General features: G+C 40.5%; 1 pseudogene; it reads right to left on the reverse strand.

Moving 5' to 3' along the window:
- Positions 1-5,211: 5,211 nt before the first annotated feature.
- Positions 5,212-5,618, reverse strand: LOC130041938 (60S ribosomal protein L27-like; annotated as a pseudogene).
- Between the last annotated feature and the right edge of the window lie 1,758 nt (positions 5,619-7,376).

The following is a 7,376-nucleotide window of genomic DNA, read 5'->3' on the forward strand; positions in this document are numbered from 1 at the left end:
CCAGGCTTAAACTGGAGGTGCGCTTCCTTGCTGCAGGTCTTCACAGGCACAGAGAAGAAGACCAGGTACGGAGAGGCAGGGACTCCTGCTCCACCAATCCCTGCTCTTCCCCAAGTTCCTGGCTTACTCCAGTCCCACTCATCCCCACTCTTCAACCACCAGCCACAGGCGCTCAGCAGAAGACTCTCAATAGCGTCCCCTACAGCCAGCCTCTCTGGTGACAGCACATGCTTGAGGAAGGGCTCCTGAGCAGCCCCGACCATCCCCCTGTCCTGGGCCTTTTCCAGTCCCTCTTCCTCCAGACCTTGACTTGCCCAGTTCCTCCCACAGGTGCACAAGGTCTAACTCCAGTTCTCGTTCTTTCCCGAACACTCACAAAGACTCTGTCCCGTGATGGAACCTGATGGATCACCAGGACACACTTGTTCCAGCACTGAGCTCTGATTCAGTTGTGCTCTCGCAGGACAGTGCGGGATTAGAAGGCATAAGGTTCAAAGTGAACCCTAGTTACCTCAAGACGGTGAGGTGGTGAGCAATCTCAGTTGTTGCTTTTTTATGTTACACATATATGTATATATAAAGTCTTCAAATGAGAGTTATTATTGGAATAGCAAAAAGTGAAAATTTGATGGGGGCTGGAGTGATAGCACAGCCGGTAGGGCGTTTGCCTTGCACACTGCCTACCCAGTTTCGACTCCCAGCATCCCATATGGTCCCCTGGGCACCGCCAGGAGTAATTCCTGAGTGTAGAGTCAAGAGTAACCCCTGAGCATCGCCGGGTGTGACCCAAAAAGCAAAACAAAAAAAAGTGGAAATTTGATGATTTAAGTCCATTATAAACAGAAAATAAAAATTTATGTGTGAATTTATGTAAATACATTCTTTATATTTATACATAAACACACATCTTTATACATATGTACATATGAGCATACCCATATATATGTATATTTATATATGAGTATGAATAGATACATACATATATGTTTACACCTACACATACATTTTGCATGATGCTGCATGACTGTAAAGCTATAACTTGAGTTTTTTAGCCAGCCAGATATTGTCTATTAATAATACTGTTCTGGAATACATTATGTGATTCCCAAAATTTTTGCTTAGTAGAATAATTAACAAACGCAGTTCTTCAAGTGACCTAGAAGCAGTATTTTTTTTTTTGTTTGCAGCTAGTTGTACTAAGAATTGAATATTCTCAAATCTGACATTCCATTGACTGTACATTTCAAGTTACAGTGATGAAAAGTTTGGGTTTGTTTATTTATTTGTCGTTCACACCCTAAGATGCTAGGGACTATTCCATGGAGCATTTTGCATGGTGTCCCAGATTGTTGCTCTAGCATTTGGCTAACTGGTTGACATATATAGAAGTAAAGAACTAGAGATGGTCAGTTATTTATTCATCCACATAAATGGAAATTCCTGGTCATGATGACAGTATGTGAGTGCAGAAATTATGTGTCACATTTCAATAAGTTAGTAAAATATGACACAAAGAGTTATTATTGGAATTATTGCATTGAGTTGAATGACTTAGTGCTGATATAACAACCAGGAATTGGCATAATTATTTTACAGAGGAACTTAGAGTAAATTTTGGAGACTTTTAGATGGCATTTGTCCGTACCACTTTCCCCACCTGCCTTAGAGGAAAAACAACTAAACATAGAGGATGGGTGAGTCTTTGTGCCAATAAAAGTTTATAAGAAACAGGTGGCACCTTTACTTTTGGCTGAAATAGATGACCTTGCTGTTCCCTTTTACTGTTTCCCCAGGAACATATGAATGTCATTCAACTCCCAAGCAAAACTTTCATCCTGACTTCAAGTAAACCGTGTGCTGTGTTTAGATTAATTTGGCATCTGGGCTCAATGCCAACACCCTGATGGTGCTGGTAAAGTCTATCTGTTTCCATGGTTAGGGCCAACTGTTGATGCTTTATCTTCTCTCTCCCATAAACATGCTGTCTAATTAAATTAAGGAAAAATACATGCATGAATCATTGGTTTTGAGATTTTTATGGGGGGTATTAGGGCCACACCCAGTGATACTCAGGGTTTACTATTGAATCTGAACCCAGGAATCTGAACCTGGATGTGATCATGGGATGCCAGGGATCAAAACCATCAAAACCAGATCAGCGTATGCATGGCAAACTCCCTACTGTACTATCTCTCTGGATTCATGTGGAAGTCAGATTAAACATTTTACCTCTGAAGATGTGATGTTAGTGTGTCAGAAGGGTGGTTTGAGTCAACTTTCCATCATTTTGCCCCATAGACATTTTTTCTTTTTATCTTTTAAAAATGCTGTTATTTTATTTATTTTTCTTTGGCTTTTGGGATCAAACCTGACTAGGCTCAGGTGGTACTCCTGGCTTTGCACTCAGAAATTACTACTGGCGGTGCTGTGGGACCTATGGGATGCTGAGGATCGAACACTGGTAGGCCATGTGCAAGGCAAACACCCTCCACACTGTATGATCATTCCATCCCCTAGACATATTTTCTGACTGATCTCTGAATGTGTAAGTGCAATGAAGTATGTGATGAGTTTGATATCGTGAGTGCCACAAGGATTCGTGGATTTATCTCCAATCTCTGCCACCAGGAGTGTAAACAAATCGGACTATTTGCTTAAACAGGGCAGATTAATTGTTTGAAAACATGATGACCGTTTTGTTGAGAGTGAAGCAATATTTAATTTATATTAAGGTAAAAGGGAACAGAAAGTTTCATCTATTCCAGGTAAAATCTAAGAGACCACCTGTTTCTTGTAAAGAAAGTTTTATTGGCACACAGTCTTGCCCACTCCCCTGTGTTTGGTTACCTTCCCTTCAAGGCAGTTGATACAGTTGTTAGGGACAGGATGACAACTGAAAGCCTTAAACATTTACTCTCTGTTCCTTTGCAAAAGAAGTTTGCCAATCCCCTTTTGTTATACTTATACTCAATAATTAGTCATTACAACGATCCCAATAATTTTTATTTGAAGACATTTTTAAAAATACATATCAAACACAAGAGCAGCAATAGAGATTTTCCATCATCCTACAAACTCGAAGCAACCAATTTAAGAGTGATTACACTTCTTACATAATTTTTATTTTAAAAAAATTATTTGATTTATAGAAATAAATATAAATTATGAGTATTTTTCTTATTACTTTTATTATAGCACCGTGATTTACAAAGTTGTTCATAATACAATTGTACTAGGTATTCAATGTTCCAACCTTAGTCCCACCACCATTTTGAACTCTTAACCAATCTTTCCAGTTTCCTACCCACCTTCCAAGCCTACCCCTTACCAGACACGATTTACTCCATGTTCCCTGTAACAACAAAATGGCAAATGGAATTATCAAAACATTGATCAATAAGAGATTATTTTAAATCATTTTTATGTCACAATGCTTTTACTAAAGTCATAATCAGAAAATTCACTGATCTGGTTGGTGCTAGTTGTTCCTTTTGTGTTATTGTTTTCACCGATTGACCTTCGTGGGCTTCTACACAAATTTCCCATCAAATTTGCTGTGCTCATACTAGACTGTCAGTACTATGAAATTTGATTTGGTTTCAGTCATACAATGCTCCAACACCTGTCTCTTCACCAGTGTACCATTTCTCAATACCAATGACCCTTCCCGCCACCACCCCATACTGTCTTCCTCTATGGCAGGAACATGAGTTTCTTCTTTGAGGAAGTTTCAATTCATTTCTGCTCCCCATTTTATGATAGGTTTGGATGTCTTTTCTTGTAAAGTTCTACCAGAGCCTTATATATCTTTACGATTAACCCCTTATTAGATGAGTATTGCATAAATAATTTTTCCCATTCCTTGGGCTGTCTTTTTATCTTGGTCTCCCTTTCTTTTGGGGTGCAGAGGCTTCTTAGTTTAATGAAGTCCCATTTGTTTATCTTTTTGGTCAGGGAGTTTCATCTTTGAAGAAGCCTTTAGCTTCAATGTCATGAAGGGTTTTGCCTTCATTTTCTACTGTGAACCTCATGAATTCAGGTCTGATGTTGAGGTCTAATCCAGTTTTATCTATCTGTTTTGATGGCTTCAGGACAAGTCATGAGTTCTGAGTTCTGAGATGTGAGATTATTTGTTGACAAGTAGCTGTCCAGTTTCCCCAGCACCACTTGTTAAAGAGTATTTCCTTGCTTCATTTCATATTACTTGCTTTTTTACCAAAGATTGAATGGTCTTATTCTTAAAAGTGTGTATCAGGTTATTCAAGTCTATTCCATTGGTGGGCCTGTCTTTATTCTAATACCATGCAGTTTTAATTACTAGTGCTGTTTGGTACAGTTTGAAGTTGAGGAAGGTGATGCATCCCATCTCCTATTTCCCAAGGATCACTTTAGCTATTTGTGGAGGTTTTTTGTTCCATATAAATTTCAGGAGTGTTCTGTCTACTTCTTTGAAAACTGTCATGGGTATCCTTATAGGTACTGCATCGAATGTGTATAATGCTTTTCGAGTATTGCCATTTTGACAGTGTTAATCCTCCTAATCCATAAGCAGAGGATGTGTCTCCGTTTTCTCAAGTCCTCTTTTACTTCTTGAAATAGCACATTTTATAGGGATTTTTTTTTTTACAGGTCCTTTATCTCCTTAGGTAAGGTGATTCTGTGGTACTTGATTTTCGGAGGCATAGTTTTGGAAAGAATTTTTATATAACTTTATTCTCTCTTTTTTTGTATATAGGAAAGCCATAGACTTTTGGGTATTGACTTTGTAACATGCCACTCTACTATACAAATCTATTGTTGCTTGGAACTTCCCGGCAGATTCTTTAGGATTCTCTAAGCATAGTATCATGTTATCTGCAAAGAATGAGCACTTGACGTCTTCCTTTCCTATCTGGATTCCCTTAATATCTTTTTCTTTCATACTTGCTATGGCAAGTACTTCCTGTACTATATTGAATAGATATGGTGAGAGCGGAAAGCCTTGTACTGTTCCTGATCTTATAGTGAAGGCTTTTAATTTTTCTCTATTAAAGAATAATACTGTGGACTTGTGTTGGATGGCTTTGATCATACTGAGGAAAGTACCTTCATCTCCAATTTTGTTGAGCGTTTTAAGCAAGAATGGGTGCTGGATCTTATCAAATGCTTTTTCTGCATCATTTGATATAATCCTGTTTTTTTAGTTTGATTTTTTAATTATTGAAACAACATTTAAAACCGCAGCTTCTGGAAGAACCATTTGTTCTTGCCGGTCTTATATCTCTCCTCGAACTTGACCTTGGCCTATCTCCGGGCTTTCCGTTTAAGAGCTGAGTCTCTGAAGATATCCTTGTTGCGGATGGTTTTGCCAAGGGGATGTCCATGGAGTACTTTGTGGGCATGAGGTGATTATAGTTATAAACTTTCATGAAAAACTTGATCTTGGACCTTTTGGCGATTTTCTTCTTGCCCATGGCAACTGCACTTTGCGGGGGTAGCGGTCAATCCCAGCCACCAGGTCATGGCTGTAGGGGCAGTCTGAGGTGCCGTCATCAATGTTTTCATGATGACTGCTTTGCATCCTGAGAGGGGCCGGCCAGGACCAGCACCACCTTCTTGGGTTTCATAAACTTTCCCATTTTGACAGCAACCACTCGGGCCTACAGTTGATATAATCCTGTTCTATATTTTCTCTTGTATTTATAGTTATATTATGTTGACCAAGTTGTGAATGTCAAACAGTCCTTGAATTCTTGGGATAAATGCTAGTTGTTCATGGTGTATGAACGTTTGGATGAATTACTGGATTCTACTTGCTAGTATTTTGTTGAGTATCTTTTCATCTTTGGTCATGAAGGACATCAGCCTGGAATTCTCTTGGTTGAGGTGCCTCTGTCTGCTATTGAGATCAGGGTGATATTTGTTCCTAGAAACAGTTTGAAAGTTGTTTCTGTTTCTTTAATTTTCTGGGAAAGTTTGAAAGCTATTGGCAGTCTTTCCTCTTTAAAGGTTTGGAAGTATACACTAGTGAATTCATCTGGATCTGGGCTTTTGGTTTTTATTTACTTGTTATTGATAGATCTGTTCAGGTATTTCAAATCTTCGTGTTCAGTTTGGCTCCTTGTGTTGGTCTTTTTCTAAGATCTTAAGCTGTGTAGACAAGTGTTTATGTGGGTCATTTCTTCCTTCCTGATGAAATCTTGCAGAACTGTAAATTTCCCCTTTTACACTGCGTTAGTTGTCTCCCACAAGTTCTAGTAACTCGTGACCTCTTTCTCGTTTATTTCTAGAAATCTGAATTCATCTTTGATTTCTTTTCTAACCCACTGATTGATTATAGTGAGCTATTTAATTTTAGGTGTTTGATTTGATTCTCTGCTACTGTATGTCATTAACTTCTATTTTTAGTGTATCATGATCTGAAAAGATAGTTGATACAGGACTACGAAATTTGGAGGCCATGAACTCCAGGAGCTGTGCAACTGGAGTTAGTGGGTTGGTGGCTTGATGAGGATCAGTGTAGAACTGGGCTGTTTATATGTCAGAGGATGTTGGATGTGGGGAGGAGCTGCTGGTACTTCCAGTCAGGATAGGGTTGAGAGGAATCAGCCCTCACTGATTGTGAGATTCAATGTTCTCAGTCCAGATTTGGGTTCACCTGGAAAAATTCTACATTATATTTCTGGTGTTCTATTTCCTATGTTCAGATTTGAGCCTGAGACCTCCTAGTTCAACCTGTGAGCACTTTCCTGTGAGAGCACAACTGAATCCAAGCTCAGTCCTGGGACAGGTTTGTCCTGGTGATCCATCAGTTTACATCCGGGATAGAGCCTCCATGAGTGTTCAGGGAAGGAACGAAAACTGGAGTTAGACCTTAGCATTTGTGGAAGGAACTGGGCAAGTCAGGTCTGGAAGAAGAGGGTCTAGGAAAGGCCCTGGGCAGGGAGATGGATGGGGTTGCTCAGGAGCCCTTCCCCAAGCATGTGCTTCAACAGAGTGGCTGACTGGAGGGGGCGCTGTGGAGAGGCTGGTGCTAAGTACCTGTGGCTGATAGGTGGGGCTGAGGCATGGGGATGGATGAATCCTGTACGAGGGTATTCCTTCCTGTGGCCCGCGGTGTTCTTTTCCGGTGCTGTGGGGTCACTATGGGACAAGAAGGTCAGGGTGGGAGTGGGGTATAGGTGAGGAAAAGGTAGAGGTTTAACAGCTGAGCCCAGAGGCTTTGCTGCAGCCTGGCTGGGGGCAGGGAGGCAGAGGACAGGATAACACAGAATAGGACAGGACGGTTTGGGCAAGATAGGACGGACAGGACAGGACAGGACAGGACAGGACAGGGCAGGGCAGGTAGGAGGGCGGGGGCGGGTTCTGCTGGGATAAGTGAGTATTGCAGGAGGTTC

This window comes from Sorex fumeus, unplaced genomic scaffold (genome assembly GCF_029834395.1).
Source record: "Sorex fumeus unplaced genomic scaffold, SorFum_2.1 ptg000098l, whole genome shotgun sequence".
NCBI lineage: Eukaryota > Metazoa > Chordata > Mammalia > Eulipotyphla > Soricidae > Sorex > Sorex fumeus.